The following is a 22,700-nucleotide window of genomic DNA, read 5'->3' on the forward strand; positions in this document are numbered from 1 at the left end:
AAATAAAAAAAATATTAAGTGTAAATGGCATTTCCCCATGGGCTGTCTCATAAAAACAAACAAACAAGCAAATATGCAAACAAACAAAAAGCAAATGAAATCCAACCAGCTTTCTGGCAAGAGGAAAATTGTATGGGTAAAAATATCTGCTTGCTTGATTCCACATGCAGCTCTTTTTCCAGGGATGGAAATGCTTCACTGTGGAGCATACAGGGAGAACCTGATTATGTGAAGCTAGATTGTGGGGCTGTAATACATGTTGACAAGCACTTTCTCGGGAGGTACAATGACCTAAGCAAATGCCCACCAACACGAATAAGGTCTCCACAGTTTCACCTGCTTGTTAATACACTTATAGGTTGAACTCTATTGTACACACAAATTTACAAGCAGAAAGAGCTAAATATATGGAAATAGGGTAAGCATGCAAGTCTGAATACAGGTTATTTCCAGGAGTAAGTTCACTTCCACAAAACTTACATTCACCCAGTATTTTTGTGAGGTTCATCCCATCATGCAGGGATGAACATGACCAAAATACAACAGTTTTTCTTAAATTTGTGCCTACCAGCATAGGAAAGACATGGGTAATACAACATTTATACCCAAGGATTAAAATATTTGTCAAGCCCACTTCCAGAATGTTTAATCCTGTTTCTGAAATGGGGAAGGGAAAACAGGGACACCATTAAGGTACAGTGTGCACATGAAATGTGGAATGAAACTATTGTATATCAATTGCATTTGGAAAAAAACTTACTGGGAGCTAGGGCAAGAATCACTCTAGCTGTCTGCTAATTGAATAATTTGAGATGTTTTACAATATGAATTCTCTGAATTAAGGTGTTGCCAATCCAACTGAACTAGTAGCAATAGCCTTGAAACACTGCTAGATGGAAGAGCCTGGTTTCACAGGTGCCTCACTGAGATGCTTTGAACAGCAGTGCCTCTAAATGGTCCAACAGTTGGACACAACATGTGTCTGGGAGTTATAAACTTGCATGGCAGAATGGCTAGAGCACCTCTCCTTCAATGTTCAGGTTAGGCCTAATCTGTCTGTAGCCCTGTAGAAAAATATTTTCTAGGAAAATGAGAGTGCAAGGGCCACCACACATTGAAAGTCTGTTATTGAAGTAGAGGGTCCTGCTAGGGATTTTTTGTGGTTCTTCTTTCGTCAGTTTTACCTCTGTATTATTTTCATTTGATTTCTGATTATAAGCATTGGCCCTAGAGGGAAAAAATCTTGCTATTTATATGTTTGCTTTCTGCTGAGTCGTTCTGTCATGGTAGGAAGGGCTGGAATGCCCCTTGTACTCCAAGACACACCAAGTAGGAATATGGGCACCCTCTGTTTCACGTATTTCCGCTGCCACCTTCACTTCTCTTTTTATCTTTTCTCTGTGCTGTTTTTTCACCCTGCTAACACGTGGATGGAAATTGCCCCCATTGTTGTTCCCACTAGATTATTTTATTGCTTTTCTTATTTCAGTATCTCTCCTTATGCTGAACGCAACTCAGTAGCACTTTTAATCAAGGAAAAATGAGTTTCCTCACATCTGTACTCCTTTATGGTTTAGGGCAAGTAACAGATAGAGAATCCTTCTTCAAAACTAGTTTTTATGAATCAACCGCGATGGTTTAATGAAAGGACCCAAATGTTTTTTAAGCATTTTCCTGTTACTATTAATAATAATGTACTTTCTCCAAGGTTCTTTTTGGTTTTGGCTAACAAACTGTGTGGTTGCTACCTTCCCTGTTACAGTTCAGTGTCTTCCCAAGAAAAGACCCAGTTGGTAAAATCTTGTTGCTGTTTTTATTAGAATACAAACTCTCTTCTAAAATATTGGTTTGACCTCTTCTGTTCTCCAGCTTTTTTCAGAGCTTTTACAATGACACTGAAGTAAGTCCAGAGTGTGTTTTTGCCAGGTTGTCATCCTTGGACTGAGGTCTGTAGGGGTAGTCTGCTTTCTTGTGGCAGTAACCAAACACGTACTTTGCCAATGGAACTAATTCCTTTCTTTGCAAAAACTTCTGTGTGCTTTGAGAAATTTTGTGGATTGCTGGCTAGTAAACTTTCATGCTGAACAGTCATGTGTGTATGTGTATGTGTGAAAAAAAGACAGGAGAAATATCCTACAAAATTCAGAAGTTTCAATATGGCAACTGTCCTAGTCCACTTTGAGACTCCTTTATGTATGATGAAGTAGTAATTTAGCATAATAATAAGATGAAGGTCAATTTTTTTAGATGTTCTTTAAGAAGTCCTCATTTTCTCACTATCCATGGATGCAGAGATAATACAACAAGGATACTAGCACAGACTGTTTCAGCATTTACTCTTTCCCAGCACATGGTGCTTGATAATAGCATCCTGTTGATCTTTGTCCTCTGTATTTGGCTCTGTAAAAATCTGTTAGGAAACAGTTGTAGTGCTGGGGACTGAAGCCATAGGATGCTGCTGTATCTCTGTTTCAACCAGAGATTTTATAAAAGTATTAAAGGGTTATTTCTTATCTCTGATTAAGTCTAAGGTTTCATTTCTTTAGTATAATACATACTTGCTTTTGCTAATATTTTAAAAACAGTCATCAATCATGTGTTGTAACAGAAGACTAGCCATCAAGAAGTAGACTTCCTTGCTTATTCTCCAAGGGTGGAATTCAATTCTACAGAGGAACAAAACAAGGTCTATGTACCATCCAAGTCCCTCGTAGTCCTGTTTGTGCTGACTCCTTACACATGGGTAAACTCTACCACAAAGAAACAATTTCTGTGTGATGTCCGAGTGCCACAATCAATTAAATTTTGTCTGTAGGACCCCTGTCAGTATTGTGTGTGGAAGATGGAAGACATGCCAAGAGGAGTTTTATGCCCAGTGGGCCTGGCTCATGCCCAGCTGAAGTCAGTGGAACTTTTGCCACTCCTTCCAAAATCAACAGAATGGCTCCTCCACTCACTCCCTACTTCTCTTGCTAAGGCACAGTTCTCTGATATTTTCAGGCACTTGTGCTCTTCAGCTTGGAATCCCCACAAGGTTGGGTTTCATAACAAAAGGCAGCCCTCGTTCTTTTAAATTCGAGTAGACAGAAGAGAGCAAGGTGAGTCATTTTTTTTCCCTTGCTAATCTTGATAGGATGCTGCAGGTTTGCCAGAGATTACTTGAGGTTTCCATGGATAAGGTGTGTGTGAAGACTGCAGCAGTTTGAAGCAAACTAGGATGTTGTTTTTGTAGGTTTTCTTCTTAATTCACTGGAAAGGACAAAATGCACGTGCAGCACTATCCTAGAGCCCCTCCCTCAGCTGTTTGCATTTTAGCAGTGAGTGTCATCTCCTTAAAAATGCTTGATGTTATCCTCAGTAAAAGAATCCTCGTAGTCTAAAGCAATCTGTTGTTCCAGAAACGTTCCTATATCCTCGTAGAGATCTTACAGCACCTTGCAGACCTGACACAGAGCCTTTGAAGTAAACAGAAAGTCTCAGTGGCCTCAAGGGTTTAGTTAGGGAGCCCTGTGGACTTCACAAGACAGGTAACACCATCAAAAGCACCTAATAACTACTGACAGTCAGTAGGTCTTAGTCTCCAAATCACTTGGATGACTCTGAAAATATTTATCCCAGGGCTGGCTATACATTCTTAGCAGTACAGAGCACATAAATGGTACTCAATGAATAATATAAAAGTTCTTCTAAGTACAAAAATATCTCTGTTCAGTAAAATTATAATTTTATGGTTTGCTATTTCTTTTTCGTCAATGTCTTTGTAAGCATCCCTTTGGCTATAGTATTTGCTTAAAGTACAAATATGTACTATGTGTCAAAATAAAATATTTATTGAATACATTTACTTTGTGTCTGCTGAGTTATGGGTGGATTCTGAAGTGCTTCTTTGCTGCACCTGATGAAGCCATTTTACATTCTCTCTTGGCTAGAGATAATGAAAATTTGAAGCCTCACAATTCTGCAAAAAGAAATGTTTGAAGAGAATTTGAGTTGAAATTTATCACAAACATTCACTTTTGCTGTCACTCCAGGACCAGCCACAGGATTGCACGAAAACAAGGGTTTTTAAGGGTAGGGATAGTTGTCTCTACCAACACCAGTCCTAATTTGTAGGTGGGCTGATATGAAATGGTACTGCATTTCATATGGTGGATGCAACTTGTCCAAGGATGCTTGAGGTGGACTATGGCTTTCCTGATGTCCCCAGAGAGGGCAAAGCACATGGTCTTGGTTTCTTTTCTTCTCTCTTTCTTGCAATAATCCAAGGAGAAGAGTGTGAACCAGTGGAGGACCGAGTGTCTTATACCATGGCCTGCATCACCCAGATGCAAAAATGAGTTTTGTAGATGACTGTGACATCATTGAAGAAAGGTACCACTATGATCTCTGAGAAGAAAAGAGAACGGACCTTTCCCAAGCTCCAGGGAGTCTACGTGGTAGCTAAGAAATTGAAGAAATTTCTGGCACTGGCAGAAGTTCAAAAAACAGCCTTGGGACCTGACAAGTGGTCCTTCCTGTCAGAGAAATTTACTCCTAGACAGAGGAACAAGCTGGTATTCAGACACTGACAGCAGCAGATACTCATATTGGGTTTGCCTGATTGAAAGTGATGTGGTTGATGATAGCTCATCAGGAAGCAGGAGGGCACCCTCCCAGAGCCTCATTGTCTATGTAAACACCACCAAAGTGGAGGTGGAGGTTGAAAACTCAGACCCTGGCTTTGTGTGAGACTCCCGCGCGAGACACCAGGCACTGCAGCTACTGCCATCTTCTGTGATTGCTTCACAAGGTGTCCTGCTGTCCTCACTCCATGTCTTTCCCTGAGCATCTGTTAGAAGAGGCAGCCGTGATGCACCTTAAGCCTCTTGCAAAAGGTGAAGGACAAACAAAGGCATTGTTATCCAGTTGTGTGCTTTAATTTGGATTAAAAATGTAGAACTTCAGGCACAGTTTTTCAAGGAGAATCCATGAATGACTAAGTGGGCCTGTGCACAGACTCATAACCAAAGGGTTTGTGAATGGGGAGATTAAGTTCATTGTAGCTGCCTCTTTGTTAAGTGATTGGGTCCTTTGAATATGTAAACAATAGATTATGAGGCCTAGAACAAGTAAAATTAGATGGGTATTCAGTTTAAGCAGGATCTCCTTCGTTCTTGTCTGTAAGTGGTGAAGAGACATACAGGATCCCCTTGGTTCTGGACCCACTCTGGATTTCTTTTGGAGGTTGCTCAACTCTTCTTACTGCCTATAAACAGAACCTGAGGAGATTGTCTTTTGTCAGAGTTACATATGTGCCTGAAGTTATATGGTGTCAGAGTTCCATTTAGCTTTTCTATATGAAGATTTAGAAGAACAAAGAACCTAAAAAATGCTAATTTCTTATCGACTGGATTTAAATTAAGCATACAGGGTTCCGTGCCTCAAATAATCCGGTTTGTACAGTTCAAACACATTCTGCAACCCGAAAAAAAAAGACCAAATTCAACAACTACTTTATTTCCGCACCCCATTACAATTGTTGCAATGCAATTATGTTAAATCCAACACAGGAAACCAATTATTTTTACTGATACAGTGGAATATTGACTGCTAGAGAGTGAGAATAGAGGTCTACCAAGCCAAAGGGAGCAAATGATGACTGGTCCTTCAAATAACTCTAATTTCTGTAAAAGCAAAGAAATATCAGCCCTTTCTTTTATCTTTGTGTATCATATCATACCGAAAGAGGTCTTGACATTCTTTGAAAGCTACTCAGAAGCCTCCACATGAGCTGTGCATAAAGAGCTGCAACTGACACATGAAAAGTCTTTAAAAACAATTCTGCAACTGTGGCTAGGTCCACTGGGATCAAATAAGGTAGTCTTTAATTATAACCCCTCCTGAAAAGCTATGCATATGCAGAATGTTTCCAGAATTTGGCTATACCTTGAGACCTGTTGTTGAAGACAAGCCTTTTGCATGTTTTAAATGGGATTTAGCCAATTTAAAGGGATGAGCTTACACAGTTGCCTTTATGATCAGAACCAAAGACGTCGTGTGACTGATTTTTAAAAAATTTAACAAATGTGCACACTTTGTGGGCAGAGACTTATCCTATTGAAATAAAAATACCTCTGTGAAAAGTTAAACATGTCCATAAGCTTTTGCAGGATGGGCCTGATTTTGTGAAAATGTACTGAAAAACCTGTGTAGTACCTCCTCAGTTCACTTCTATCAGAAAGCATGTTAGAGCCTACGTGTATTGCTGTGGAATTGCACTGTTAGCTGTATAAAAAATAGCATTTTCTTGCAAAAAATTTCCTGGTTGTTTTAGGAGATTTTTTTTCTTTGACAGAAAATGTATTGATCTGATCCTGGGAAAGTGACTGTAGTGCTCAACAGAACAGTTCCTGCCACATAATTTTGATGTTCATAAGGTTGTGTAATATTTCATATGAAAAGCCTCTGTCAACTTCTACTGGCTGCTGAATCTTAAAATGATTCATCCACACAAATGCATTTTTCAGGAAAGCTTTTGAAGCAGGAGACTGACCTCACTGCAAAATACAATTTAATTAAACATATGTTGATTATAAAAGTATGAACATATCTCTATATATTTCTTTTCTCTTTTTTGATTTCTTTTTTAACTCACAAGGAAATACAGTGTTTAAAATAATATGAAAAGGAAATTCATGAGAAATAATATATTTTGAAGTATAAATTTGCAAAAGCATGTATTTCTGCTTTGTAACTTTTAGTGTTTACATATAACTATAAAATAAGAAAAGTTTATGTGTGAAATAGTTAAAATTGTCAACATTTCTCAGTTCTGAATTAAGTAAAGTTTATATTTCAAATAATTGTAGTCCATGTTTGTATCTTCAGATTTCCATTCTCAGTAAATCTGAATGTTTTTGCCAGTCAGATTTCCCATTCACCAATGTAAAATTTGGTTTCTATTCCTGCCTTTTACAATTTCTCTTGATCTTCATAGGAAGAACTATCTGTAATAAACTAGGAGAGAAGAGACTGGTTCCACTGACAGCAAATGAAGGTTTTCCCATTAGTTCCCTGAAGTTAGGGGTTTCAGTCTCAAGACATAATTACACGTAATGATGGACATGTTTAGGTTGGTGTTTAGCCATTGGCTTCAAAGGGGACACATTTAATCCTCAAATGTTTTATTTCAGTAGTGTTTTAAAACATCTGTGTGACTAGATGTATACAAACACACATACCCCTACAGGGGTTCCTCTCACTCACATTTCATGTGGGAGAACACATGGTAGGCTCAGAGTTAAAGCCATGAAGGTGTGGTGTTCTTTGACTGTCTTTTTTTTAAACACAGATATAACTTGCATTGAAACTTTCTCTTTTTTTGCTCTTGCACAGATTAAAAAAAAAACCCAACTCTTTCATAAAGAAGAAGTTTTCCCAGCTTGTCTCTGACTGTGTTGTCAGGACCAGTGTCTCACTCATGTGTGATGTTATGTTTTCCCATAAAGCTTTGATAGGAACTAAACATAGAAACTTTAATTCATTTCTTAATTATAAACCAGTCATTATTTTACAAACTTATGGCCAAATTTACTAGTAAGTATTAAAATGTTGCATAAAGCCACAATTTCTCAAGAAGAGATATATTACTATTTTAAAACCTTTTAACCTTTAAGCTAAACTTACAATTTTGTGACCTGTTGCACGTTCACATGTAGTATTCAACTTGAAATCTGAGCAAACTGGGGGGCAGTGCAATCGAAATGTGCCAATCCAAGTGAGACCAATTTGGAAAACTGTATCTAGAAAAAAATCAAAATCATAGAATCATAGAATAACTCAGGTTGGAAGTGATCTGAAAATGTAGGCATTTTTTTATATCTCCTCTTAAAGAACAAAAGAAGGCCAAGCACAAGTATTGTGCGTCACTAAAGTATCTTCATGTGATTAAATTAAATTGGATTTAAAGTAGTGTAGGGGCCTTGAAATGGTCTGATAAACTTCACCTTTGCTGACACTGGGAATTGAGCTATGGACCTTCAAAACAAAACACCATAAACCTCTGCAAACTATGAAGATCTGAGAATTTTAGCAGACATTTTCCATGAAATGGCTGTGGATAGAGACAAGAAAAACCTCCTGTAGGTATTGGTACAGAGACAGTATAATGTTGCTGCAGTAGCTGCATGAAACCAAACCCACCACAGCATTGATATGGATTCTAATCAATAATAAGATGGAGCAGAGAAACATCTCCCAATAGTGACTGAGCCCTTCACTGTATAATTTTCATTGCTGTTTAGAGTCCATGATAAAGAATTTCAGTTCACAGATGCAAAAGCCTTTCAAGAATGATGCTACAAATAAGACACCTCAGATACACTGACTTAATAAAAGCTACTCCTCCCCTAAATGTAAGTTTTGATGTTTCTTCCCTATTTAAGGGCTATTTCCCCTGTCCTCATTCTAATTAGTGCCAAGGAAAAGTCCTGTGCTGCCCAAGAAGAAGCCTGTAGTTTTTTGCTGAGTCTAGTTGTTCCAAACAGCAGTCTTTGGACATCTCCTGGTCCTGTTAAGTAGTTGTACGTTGTTTCCATTGACTTATTGGGTCATTGATGCACTTTGACTGTTTTCTTTTATTTTCAGTTACTAAATTAGTTAAAAGAAGAAATGATATAACACTGTCCTAAGATGACTATTTGAAGTGAGCAATTGCTGCTCTAGTTGCCATAGGGATACTGAATGAATGCAGATGAGGTAGGAGATATCCGGAAGGCTCTGTGAACACGAGTTTTTCTTCAGCAGCCCAGTGTGACCAAAAGCTGGAGATTTCTGCACTTCCACAGTGCTGGGGGTAGATGTTGAAATGGCTGTCTGCGTGCAGCACCTTGCTCACCACTGAAAATGGAACTTGGCTCTTAGGTGCTTTTGAAAACATTACCACAAGTTCCCTAGGAGCAATACTTAGAAACAGCTACTTGCTGCAAAGACTAAAATACCACCAATCCTGGATTCGTAATAAATCCACCAAGGAAAACTGTGGAAGCTGCATACAGATGAGATCAAGTGGTGCATTTGGGGACTGATAGAGTCTAATTAAAATAAACTAATATTTGGAGAGGAATAACTCCTCCACAGAGGAAGGAGCTATTACATAGAAGGTGTTCAACACTATGACAATCTTTCCATGGAAAAGGACTGAAAAGTGAGCTGCCGCCCAAGAACTTTGATTCTGGTATTATTTATCTTATTGATGACGTGGTGAAAGTGGTCAACTGCACAGAGAATGATGATCATTTTTAGTTTAGCTGTGTATTGGCATCTATTCCAAACAGGACTAAATCAAGGCTCTAGTCATTGCGGATATAACCTATAAATGCAATGACATAATAATGCCTAATCCTCCAAAAACACTGACAAACTTAAACGATAACTTGATGACACACACCAGCGCTCACAAACTCTACCTTTGGAGCACCATTTCCTCCCAACCTACTCATGGAAAGAGATAGATCTTATAGCCTAAGGGTCCTCAGATTTATGCTTTCTATTGGAAGCTATAGAAAAAGACTGATGACATTTATGACAAGAATCAACTCTGCCCTCAGGTGCTTTTTCACGGTTGTACATGAGGACTGAGTTTAACACTAAATTATTTGGTTAAAAATACACAAATAAGTACAGTTTCACACTATACTTTTTTGACACAGACACAGCTGTTAATTGTTAAGGCAGGCTAGAGCCTTGGCTATTGTGAATGGATGTATCTCAATTGCCTTCAGAGGAATTGTAGTGATTTGCTTCAAGTCACTTAGACTATCAGCTCAGACTTTCAGCTCCCAAAATTTGTGCTGGAAAAAAACCATGCTGGCCATGAGTAGGCTGCAAATCTGATGCTCTTTCAAGGTCTATTTTCCCAAGCACTGTGCACTGGATGTATTAACAGTGTAACATACCCTTGAAAGGATTAACTGTAGATAGTATACCCAAATTTGAGCCAGGATAATTTACTTGAAATAGTGAAGGGTATGAATGGGATTTTATGAGAACAGATGTAAACATTCCCCAACTAGATGGAACGAATTAGCAGCTAAGGAGTAAACAGAATGCACATGGTTCACTGATAAATAAATACACAAAGTCTGACTTGTCTTGCTCAAGAGTGGACTAGATGACAGTAGTAGCTTCTCTATTCCCACTCATCAAAATACCGTCTGCCCTTCCTATACAACACCTCTAAGCTTAAAGCTCTGCAACTTCTTCTAAAATATCCTCCCTGTCCTCATTTTTATGGTTATTATAGTATTATTAACACTATGCATTAGTACTTTTCAAAGTTGTCTGATGGAGGTTAATTAATCCCTTTTAAACCACTCAAGACTTAATTGAAATAAACAAACATTATCATATCCATCTTCCAGCTGAAGGAAATGATTCACAGAAAAGTTAAGTTGCTTCTAAAGTCATAAAACAAGTCAGTAGGCAAATCAGGGGGAGAGGTAAGCAGCCCTGGACTTCTAGACTCCCACTGTAATGATTGCATTAGCCTGACTTCCTAGAACCAGTATGTCTGAATGAGATAATTTTATTCAAAAGAGTTCTCAATTATATTCACATTTAGGCTTGATTCCAGTATTACTGTAGCCAGTGGGAACAGAGCAGCAGAAGATTTTGGTGCTAATGTACCCTTTCCAGTGAAAGGAAAGACAACTGTGAGACAGTGTGGGTGAAATAATTTTCCTAATGGGGTACTTTTTTTAATGTTAGCAGGTGTTAGTATTATAAACTTGCAAGAAAGGCCAGGTGCTGTGTTAGAGTATGATCTCACCTTCCTTGTAAATGAGCCTTTAATATGTCTCTAATTTCCTTGGTCAGGCACACCCCCCTCCGCCAACTCTCCTGGACTATTCAGCCTTCCCATACCCACAGACGGTGGTAACAATAGGTAATACTGGATGCAAGAAGGGTCACTTGACCAGCCCTTGCTGTTGCTGTGGACCCTTCCCTGCTTTCCAGTGCTTGATGACAGAGTGTAGGGAAGACAGGAGGGCAGATGAGTGTGGAGAAGGACTGCTGTTACACATGGGTGGTGATGCAGTTCATGCCTCCAGTATGATGTAGGGGAGAAGGCCCCCGAGATATGATGGTTGTTGCAAGTGACTCCAACCACCGGGAAGCAGGGTGTGCTGCAGGTTCTTTGGGGATAGTGGCCTCTGCAGGAATTATGCAGAGCACCAACCTCAAACCAACCCTTGGGGCTCCACAATATATCGAAATAACACGGGCAACAGCATTCTGAGAGAGGCTGAACATACCCTCCACCACCGTGAGGAGTAAAACCATGCCGGGACAGGTATACCAGTCCTTCCTCCTGTTCCCTCCCCGAGGCAATAGGATAACCATCTGTATACCACTCTGATATGTCAGCACTAAACACCCAGCTTGTACATGACACGCTTTATCTCCCATTCTGTTCACAGCCTATTGACACATGACAGTGGTAGCAGGACCTCAGCGATTTTCCTGATTTCTCCTGTTTATTCCTGATTTCCACTCGCACGAGAGAAATGGATCATTGCTAGGCATCTTTTTACAGAATAACTGGACCAACAGTGGGAGGAGAATGAGCTCACATTTAATTTCTTCTTGAAAAATATCGGTGATGAAAAGGCCTTGTGCTAAACTTCTGTGATGGTAGACTTTCAGCCTGCTGAGAGTAGTTAGACCAGACAATTGAATAGCCCTTACTATTAAGAGCAGACTTAAAATATCTTAATCAATGCAACCATAAACACAAAAATTTAAGTGTAGCTGTAATCCTCATTAGCACATGACACCACGCTCAATTTCACATGCAATTACCTGGATAGACCATGTAATTATGCCACATAATTACTCATGCATTTTACGAATGAAGTTGCATCTCTGCAGCTCAAGATGATGTAGCTCTTTCATTTCAACCAAAGTCTGTGGCACATTTTCCACCATACGCACATTCTCTTTTTTAAAAACAAGGACCAGAAGTTGAAAAAAGTCATCGGAGAGCTCAAGAAAAAATTCAAGTATTGTGTTTTAGGCACTGAATTTTGCTTTAGGACATTAGGATTAATTGATGAAATTTATTGGCAGAAGCTTATCTAGAACATGTAAATTATTACAAATGTAACCTGTTATTGCTGGTATCTATTAAACCTCTTAATATGCTCTGGGTTCCCTCACTGAAGGCATTAAAAGATGAACAAATAGGAAATTCCCAGGCAGGAAGTGATGCCAGGCCATGTTCTCAACTGCATCTAAATCTACTCAGTGCAGCAAATGGCAGGAATTACGTTGTTGTTGGTTATAATTCCCAAATACACCATGATAATCTGTTTCAGTCCCCACATAGGTTTGCAATATATACCTTATCATAGTTTACACTACGGAAAAGCAAGACTACCTCTAGAGGCCAGCTGTGTCAACTCTGGCTGCTGGACTGCTGCCCAAATTGTATAGGCAGTGCATGGATATCACCCGTAAAGACAAAAGCCCTGATACCCCATTGCCGTGTATTTTACTTTACCCTTTAATTGTGTTTGTTCAAACAGAAGTGGATATAAAATGCCACAGGCCTGATTGCATCGGTCTGCAGTCCCATGCAGGGAGTGGGAGGAAAGTCTTATGACTGACTGATACTGGATTAATTTATCATTCAAAAAAAAAACCCTCAAAGAGAACTATATTAAAAATATATTTCATATGACCTCACTTGAAAGATTTTATTCTGGGTTAGAGAGTTTCTTTCAATCATTTTATTGTTTCTTTGACAAAAAGAAAGCAGCTTTAAAACAAAAGCAGTTTGGAGAAAATAATTCAATTGGAATAAAACCTACCAAAAGGAAATGCAGTCATTCAGTAATACAGTGAAACAAAGTAAAATTCACACCGTGTTTTCCACATCCCAAAACAAAGGTATGTGCCAAAACAAATTTTGGTGATTAATATGCTCACCAGAGTGCTAGGTCAGCTTTATTTTTACTAAGTAACACAGCCCTTGAGTTCCTACAGAACAAAGTCCATTGCAGTGAGTGCAAGCTCAGCCCTAAACATTTGGGACAAAAGGTAAGGTGAATGGAGAGGTAAGCCACCTACAGAGCTATAATCCCCACCAGTGGCACAGCCTTTAGAAGATATGCAGTTCTAATGGGTCCACTTTCCCTGGGAAGTGTGAGTAGCCCAGTTGTTCCTTGTGTGGTATCATCTAATACTTGCAGGTTGCTACATCTTGTTCCCTGTCTGGGACGAGGGTATTTGGACAAGATGAAGAGAGAAAACATACAAAGACAATGCCCAGAGATAGAAGCCGTAGTACCTTGTCTGTATAGTGTGATAATTAATGTCAGTCTAGAAATTTTAACATTTGACTTTGTGTATGGGCTCTTGGTAGCCCATTAAAGAAAAATGAAGTAAGGTGAACCCTCATCATGAGTTTTCTCTTGGGTGCTAAATCAGAGCAGAGTAAACTGAAACCAAAGCTTTCTTTATTCGAAGAGCATTGCGGGGTCTTACCCCCAGTGCTGGTCAGCATATTCTCAAAAATATTGGTAACAAATTTTTAGAGACCTAAAAATCTAAAGCAGACTATTTTTCCATTTTTCTGTGAAGATCTATTTGCACATAAACTTCAGAATGCCTGAGCAATTTTGCTCTAGTTTAGATTACAATTTGCCTTTTTTTTTTTTTAATTGTCAAGGCTGATATTTAAAAAGGCATTTTAAGTGTTTGCTTCTTAAACAGTTTTAAAGAACATATTCAAGGGCCTGTTGTTCATGTAGGAATAAGAGTGTATAGTATGTACTGGATAAGGCTTACAATGAAATCTTCTGTCACAAAATCTGTGCAAAGTGATAAGATCTATTTCATACAGTAATTTAAATGTGTAGATCTCAAAGCCCTTGAGGAAAGGGGTTGTAATCACCAACACTGACAATCACTGCTGATGGGGAACCTCAGGAGATAAAGAGATTCGGTGAAGGTCATCCAGCAAGCCAAGACCTAAGCTGCACCCTGCTCTCCTTGGAGCTAGGCCAGCACTCGGTCCCTTAGTTCATGCTGCTGCTTGAACAGGTTGATACATATATTTTTTTTCTTTCAGGTGGTTTGTAACTAAGGATGCAGCATTGAGCCAGAGTGCATGCACGTGTTTCCTCTCCACCCCGCCCTGTGCTGTCTTTTCCTCTCTTCCCACATTTAATATGTCTGAGCTAATTTTTTTTTACAAGGATTTTCTGGAAGCAGTGATAGATAACGGGAAAGTACTCTGAAGGCTATAATAAACAAAAGCCATCATTTGGGTTTAACTGATGTATTCATCACCTTGCTCCACATAAAAATCCTTGTGCCCAGCTATCTTCTATCACAGTCAAACAGGTCATACCATCTCTTTTATAAATCTGTCACTTTACTGGATAGTTTTCCTTCCCTCGTCTTCCTCCTGAAAGGTTGCTCCAGGGCATCTCTGATGCAGGGGGTTGTCAACTTATAGCTGGTTTTGGACTATCCCTTTCCATGCCAGCTTTGCCCTTTAGGTTAAACACACTCCTAAGTTTTATGTATCCTTGAGTGTATACCCCCCACAAACCTACATTTGCTATACTGAGTAAAAGAAGATATAAAATACAATAATCTGATGAACACAGGGCAAAAAAAGAACTTCCTTCTTCTTTTATCTCTAGATAAGTACTACTTAAATGGCTTAAGTAAGATATAAGCTATGTACTGGTTCTTGACTCTGTCATGCTGTGCATGGACTGCCCAGACATCCATGGGAGATGGCGAAGGGGAGACCTTGCAGGAGTTTGGGATTACCATGATTGTCATCCTGCTCTCCGATTATGATTTTTTCAGGCTGAATCAGTGTCCTTTCTCCACTACTCTGACACAAGCATGGATCCAACCTCCCTGTTTTGTCTGTGTTGCCTTCTGTGTGTCCTCATAGTAGTTGAATGCTACAACCCCCTTTGTATGCTGCTTGATGGAGGCTTTCTGAAGCTAACTTGGAGATCCTGCTGCTTTGACAGATGCTGCAGATTCATTCCGAGTGTACTCTCCAGTTGTTTCCCCACTCCCTTTTCCCTGGATGACCTAAGGACTGGAGGAGCTCTCTGCTACGGCATTTGCTACAAACCCATTATATCTAACAAACAGTATTTTCTCTGAGAAATTAGTTTTTGAAGTTATTTTTCTTCTGTCTATGCCTTTGATGGATTTCTGGCTTTCACTGTCATGTGCTGAGATAGAGGTAACTTTTGCATTGGGTATCTGCAATTTTGCATTGGAAATCTGTATGCTTTTTCTGACCAAGTACTATGTAAGCAGGTGAATATATCTCCCTTATTTCTTATTCCTTTGGACATTTACTTGGCATTGCTATGCTGATGATTTGATTTATTTTTTGTATTCCTTCTTCTTTCTAATAGCATGCCTGAGTCACAAGGGAAAGAGTCTCCAATCTGCTCTTTGAAACAACCTGCTATTCACCTCGTCCTGTTTCTTGTTTGTAAACTCTTTGGACTCCATCATCAGTGCAGTTTAGGTTCTGTAATATACAAGTATTGAATTATAAAGTGTCTGTGTCCATGACTATATGAACTCTGCCCCAATAAACTGTTATGAGCTATATCTCTACAGACATGGAGAAAAGTTTGCTACATTAGGATGTGCCTCATTCTAATGAGAAATTCAGGATTCAGAAAATGGTGAACCATAGGGAAACATGGACAGCCTCACCCTCTTGTTCTCAAGAGCCTAGGAACTATTAAAGAACAGTTGTATTTTAGAATGGAAAACCAATTGTTTTCCATTGGTTTCCAGTGTTGTTTTCCATTGGAAAAACAGCATAAATTCCTTACACCTAGTATACAGATCCAAGCCACCATTTCTCTGACTAACCCATCATCAGATCCTTGGTAGAAAATGGAGATTTGTTTTTGCTATTTCTTTTTGATTCATTGTTTAACAGCATTACTAAGAAGAAGAACGGAAAAGGAAAAAAGGAAAAGCACATGTAAGAAGCAGTTTCAAAAATACACCAAACCATCAAAAGATGCAGTCATTTTCCTCTTAACAATGAAGAGTATTTGGGGATGAATACTAGAAGAAAAAAAAAAAAGCCAAATTCAGTGGGATTAATGCCTTCACCAAAGAGTGTGTTCTGTTTCTGGAAAGGTGCACTGGTTTTACGACAAGGCTATCAAACCAAGGTATGATCCATCTAACATTATCTAGATGTCTATGGTGTAGACACCTCAGCTGCAAACATACACAGCTACATAACTCATTCCAGGCTTCCTCTGAATCTACAGAAGGCAAAATAGGCACATCAAGGCTGTGATTGGTTCCATCTAATGTAGGTCTAAAATAGGTCATACAAATCACATCCTGTAAGTGCCTGATTCCTTCCACTGACTGTAAAGAACAACTGGCCTAGATGTAGGTATCTGCACCTTGTAGGCCTCTGGGGATACACGAAATGGGTGTCACAAAGTGCGAGTTCAGACTCACAGTCTGTTTAAATACAGGGAGTCTCAGAGAGAAAATCTGGAACAAGAAAAGCAATCAAATATAGGCAAGAGGTGTTAGGACAGGTAATTGAAAACATAATCAGGTTGATCATAAATTAGTCAGAAAAAACAAGTAAGTTGCAAGACATTACAGCTTGTACCATCTGACCTTACAAAATGAATGTGATGGGTGTACTAAAGAGAAAGAGGAATAGTGTTATTAAAAGACTACAAAGTAGACATTTCCCTGATTTAATCCATGTCCATGCATTCCTTCATACCTGAAGCCATACTTCTACCTTGTTATTAGTGGTTTTGGCAAGAACTAACTAAAGCCTGAATTTTATCTTTCAGAACAAAATTTTGCAGCTCCACTGAATCCACACAGTGTTCTGAGCTGATCCAATGCAAGTTAAACCACCTCAGATGGTTTAAAATGTCCTGATGTCAGGGGAGGTACACTTTCTGACCTGTGTAAATCCCCCATGGTCAGTTTTTGCCTGGTCATTGGTTCTCTTGCCATTTATTCTCCAAAAGTGGTTCTGTTTCTCTGAAGGTGGTGACACCAGAGAGGTCCCTCTGTAAGGGAGACCAGAATGCAGCTGTTGATGTGTGTGTTACATGACCATAGAGTTCACTACTGAATTTGGACCAGCAAAAAGAAATGGGTTATTTGTTAGGGAACTGTCCTGTAATTTACTATCACACAGATAATAACCTTACCAGGATTCTGAAAATATTAATACAAACTGCTGGATTGTTTATAAGTGCTTCAGACAATCTGCACAGATGTCATGTAACATACAAGTACAGGGGAGCTTAAATTTATCTTAAGAGACTTAACTTGCTTTTCTCAAAAAAGTAAAAGTACTCACAATACATTTTCTTCTAGAAAATAATTAACTCAGTCTTAATTTGTGTTTCAGCTTGGACTGATGGCTGTTTAATGTGTGTTGTTTTCCACAAAACTGCTCGAGGAATTTCATAATTCCAGAACAGCTCTTTTTATTGAGACCCATTTGCCCATAGTAGTCTTTTCTCTATGATTTAGCTACTGTTTTAGATCATTTATTTTTATTGACAGTGAGACTACTCCATTTGGTTGACTTTTTCAAACATTAACTGCTATAACTTTCATTCAGACTGCCAAGATTTCCTCATTTACACATGAAATCATCCCATTCACCTCTCTGGGAGAAGACAAGTCAGGCCTGGTGTTTATTGGTCTCAAAGAGAAAAAGAGGAGAAATGGTGGCACCACCTCACTGGAATTGCTCTTTCTGATTTACAGCTGTCACCACTGAGGACTCAGGGAAAACAGGCAAGGACAACCATCCTCAATGTTATTATCCTAAAGCTTTTTACAAAAAAAATGACGCTGTGAGCTTTAATCAAAAAATTCTTTCCTACCAGTCTTTTCCATGATTCACCACTGAACTATAGCAGAACACTGTCAAGCTTTGGGCATCTTCTAGAGCATTTGTGAATCAAAGATTTCCAGTGGATAAGATGGAAAAGCAAGGTGTACTGAGGACATGGGATAAGCAGCCAGTGAGACAGCCAGATGGCTGCCTGTGATTTCCATGGATGGCCTTTGGTGTCCACAGTGTTCTCCGTTCTCTGTCTCTCAGCCTCAAATCTTCAGCTGAAATCCAGCAAATTGGGTCTAACTCTTCAGGGAAGGAGGACGAATAGCTTTAGAAGACAGACTAAGTCTATCAGCTGTAGATAACAGTGATTTTTTTATATTTTTCAACATCCTAGTTCATGAAACCACTGCAAGCTCTTATTAGCCACAAACCAATGAGCATGGGACATCTAATTAAGAGTGTTGGAAAGCTAACCTTACCTAATTTGATGACCACTCTGATCACTGCACATAGCTTTCTCCAGGGGAAAGGCTGTAAATTATTAAAACTGAACAAAACAGTTGAGTTATGAGGTTTTATCACTGGGAATTAGATTCCTATTTTTCAAGGATGCATTTTTCTTCAGTTAAAAGTTACTGGAAATAATAATTGGTTTTGTGCTACTCAGAGACTTCTATCAAGAGAATTGTTTCTTGCAGATAAGGCATCAATTACTTGATGACTTCTGCCCCTTTTAAATCAGTAACTGATAAACAATATTAGATGTTGAATCAGAGGAAGCCTTAAAGATATGGTCTAGATCCCATACACCTGTGCCTAACTCAGATGGAGAAAACAAAAAGTAACCTGAAGAAAAGAATACACACCATCAGAAATAAGATCAGGATTTTATTCTCTGTTTTATGTCTGTATAATCTTGATTAATACTCAGTTTGAGGGACTGGATCTACAGTGTTACCTCTTCTCATGTTTTCTATACTTTTTTTCTATCCTCCATCTGAGAAGGATGCACTGGAAATGCAGGGCTGGACCTACATTTCGTGTAAATTAATATAGCTCACTGAAATCAACAGAGCTACAATGCTCTAAGCTGCTAAGGATCTTTCCCTCCACCTTATTTATATATTTTCAGAATGGACATAGTATCTTAGTTCATATTGAAGTGCAGAGTTCATCATAGCAGTAATCTCTAAGACACAGCCTGCCTATCTTTTATGATAAGGGAATTACATTTCTTCTGTTGTGTTGATAAAAATCTACTATTTCTGGGAAGATGACTTGCTGGAACCCAAATAAATTGAGCATACCCTACTCTATGATAGGAACTGAAGAGATGTGACTGCTGACCTAACCAGTGAAGGAGGTTTCTGATATTAATGCAGTTAAGATAGCAAGACTGTGTTGGTGTCACTCAGGAGTGGATAGTGTTGATTTTTTTATGTGTGTGGTTGGTTGACCCTGGCTGGATGCCAGATGTCCACCAAAGCACTATCACTCCCCTCCTCAACTGGATAGGGGAGAAAAAAATAAAAGTAAGGGCTTGTGGGTTGAGATAAGGACAGGGAGAAATCACTCACCGGTTACCATCTTGGACAAAACAGGCTCAACTTGGGAAAAATTAAACCAAATCTTAAAACACCTTCCCCCTACCCCTCCCTTCTTCACAGCCTCAACTTCACACTCAATTTTCTCTACCTCCTCTCTCTCAGAGGACAGGGGAATGGAAAATGGAGTCTCTGGTCAATTCATCACATTGTCTCTGCTGCTCCTTCCTCTTCAGGAGGAGGACTCCTCAGACTCTTCCCCTGCTCCAATGTGGGGTCCCACCCACAGGAGACAGTCCTCCACAAAGTTCTCCAACTCGAGCCCTTCCTGTGGGCTACAGTTCTTCATGAACTGCTCCAGTGTGTGTCCCTTCTATGGGGTACAGTCCTTTGGGAATAGGCTGCTCCGTCATGGGTCCCCCACAGGATGCCAGCAAACCTGCTCTAGCGTGCACTTCTCTCTCCATGAGCCCATAGGTCCCACCAGGACCCTGCTCCAGTGTGACCTTCCCACGGGGTCATAGCCCTCTTTAGGCATTCACCTGCTCTGGCATGGGGTCCTTCATGGGCTGCGGGCGGATATCTGTTCCCCTGTGGACCTCCATATGCTGCAGGGGTGCAGCCTGTTTCACCATGGTCTTCAACAGGGCGTACAGTGGAATATCTGCTCCGGTGCCTGGAGCACCTTCTCCCACTCCTTCTTCACTGACCTTAGTGTCTGCAGAGCTGTCTATCACATATTCTCACTCTATTTTTGGCCGCTGTTGTCCAGGTTTTTTTCTCCTCTTTCTTAAATACATTATCCCAGAGGCTCTACCACTGTGGCTGATGGGCTCAAGCCTTGGCCAGAGTCTATTATGTGGCTGTCTGGCATTGGCACTATTAGACCTGGGGAAAGCTTCTGGCATCTTCTCATACAATCCACCCCTGTAGCCCCCCAGCTACCAAAACATTGCCAAGCAAACCCAATACAATACAAAAAAAACCAATTACAAGTTTGTTACTGGTTTTGTGGCCATGAAAAATGCATGGATCCAGTATGGGGTACAGTATATATTGCCACAGTATATATTTAAAACAAGTGTAATAATTTCCAGTGGGCAGAGTTCAGCCCTGTCACAAGATTCAATCCAGTCTACTTTTTGCTCCTTGTTTTTCCTGGAGCCTGTCAAACATGCAGAGGGAACAAATAATGTTCCCTGCTCAGAGGTTTGGTATCTCTCAGCTTGCTTCCTGCTATCCTCTTTCTCAAGGACCTCAAACTGTCTGACTGCACTAACAAGTCTCAGATATGTTAAGTGACCAAAATGGAGGTGTTCTCTTATTCATATGGTTGACTGTGGAGCTGTGCCAAGTTGTTTATTGGGGCTGTATGACACAGTCCTCAAGTGTTGGGAAAGCATGGGATCAGGAACACTGGACAGAAACCTCCCTCTTCTTATTTGATGGAAGAGGGAAGTACAGTCTGTTGAGGACAAAAGGCTGGATAATGTTGGTGCAAAGAAGTGGTTCTCAGGCAATGGCTTGCAGGCAGCATCATGCCCTGAAACTGGGATTAAGGGCAAAGTATAAATTGCCTGCAGCACATCACCTACTCATCAGCTTTGCCCACGGCCAAGTCACAGGTCTCTGGCTTAACCAGTAAATATTCAGACTCTTTTGAAGAGACTGTGAACATAATTTATGAAATTATCAATTTTCAAACAAATATTTATTTACTTTTAGGCTCCAGAGGGTACTTTGTCTTTTTATTGATATTACTTCACACTACTAAATGCCTGAAATATTTCCAGTTGTAATTATGCAATGGAACATTTCTCGATTGTTTCTGTTTGAGTTTTATGGACTGGATAACGTTTATCTGTAGTGAATGTCTGCCATTTCTATTCATTATTTACTGTTTATATTACAACAAGAGGATATGAGAACTGGACAGCTAATACATCACATGAATTTACCAGAAGTATGAGTACAAACCCTTGCTCCAGGAGGTTGCTAAGGACTTCTCCAAGTCAATACTGCCAGGAGTAAAGTCAGGATCCCTGAGTGCATGGTGTGAGCTGCCATGGATAGGGCCACGCTGTTCAGCAAGGAGGCGAAAGACCCATCATCACAGTGGCCACTGGCAAGGTGAAGGAAGAGTGGGTCTAAAACAATTTAGGGCTTTTTATTAAACCATACTTTGAGAAATGGAGTCAGGAATGTTGCTTTGCCCTGCAGGGCAATCCTGAGGAACAGACATGGAAAAGGGACTTGGAGAAGGCAGCGCAGGTAAAATTATTTGCCTGGCATGAACCTCTATTTGCCGCTAAAAGTGGGAATAAACTGTAGCTCATCATATTCCCAGCTCAACACCATGACTACTCAGTGACACTCTATCCTATTTGCTCAGCTTCCCAAAATGGGTGTGCTCACCCCACCATCTCCAACTCCCAATGAAGTAGCAAACTACCTACAATATTTTTTCTGCCCTAGTTTCTTTAAAAAAAAAATAAATCACAACACCGCCAACCACTTTTGCACAGCACTCTCCGTCGTCTTTCACTATGCTGGTCCATCTAGCCTGTTATTTAAGTTCTCCCTGAAAAAAATCCCACCACTTTCTTCCACAGTGCCCACACAAAGTGAGTCAATGTTCTTTTCCATTCATCTCAGAGAGACCAGGATTGCATCCAACATATTTTCTCACACAAAAAAAAAAAAGACAAAAAGGAAGAAGCATGGGTAAAACCACCAGGACATTCATACAAATAGTTTCACAACGATGTTTCTACAACCCTTAATCTTCCTCATTCACACCCTCCCTACTATCAAACATACCATGTGGACCTAGGTGGTTAACTATTAACTTTATGCATAACAGAAAATTAAAGAAAAAACATAGTAGCAACTTTTCCAGCCATGTGATTGGGCTTTTCTTCCTGAGGTAGATTACCCAGCTAGATATTTTGAGTAAGAAGGTTCTCTTCTCCACTCCTATAGAAGTCTAAGTCCTGAGTGGTGGTTCTGTCCCTTCACAGCTGTCAGAGTGCAGGCCTCATGGATGCAGAGAGCAACACAAAGGCTTAACTTCTGTGACACAGATCTTGTTTCTTTCTGTATTGGGCTTAGGTTCACCCTTGCTATCTATAAGGCTTTTTTTAACTTGGTCATAGTAAGTGACCAAGGTTTCGGGGAGAGGAACAGTGCAGCCCCCTGCCAGAGCCACTGGTGTTTGGTGCCATTAAATGTTTTGGGGTAAGGTCTAATGGATGAAGAGTGGCAAA

General features: G+C 39.8%; 1 long non-coding RNA gene across 1 annotated transcript; it reads right to left on the minus strand.

Annotated features, from left to right (window-relative positions):
• Positions 1–3,201: 3,201 nt before the first annotated feature.
• LOC113966574 lies at positions 3,202–4,338 on the minus strand. The gene is made up of 3 exons (XR_003533873.1): positions 4,092–4,338; positions 3,846–3,958; positions 3,202–3,455 (listed from the first exon to the last, which is right to left on the minus strand). It is a non-coding gene; the product is annotated as an uncharacterized LOC113966574 (long non-coding RNA).
• Between the last annotated feature and the right edge of the window lie 18,362 nt (positions 4,339–22,700).

The sequence above is a fragment of the Neopelma chrysocephalum genome, unplaced genomic scaffold, assembly GCF_003984885.1.
Source record: "Neopelma chrysocephalum unplaced genomic scaffold, ASM398488v2 Primary Assembly neopelma1_60, whole genome shotgun sequence".
Classification (NCBI taxonomy): Eukaryota; Metazoa; Chordata; class Aves; order Passeriformes; family Pipridae; genus Neopelma; species Neopelma chrysocephalum.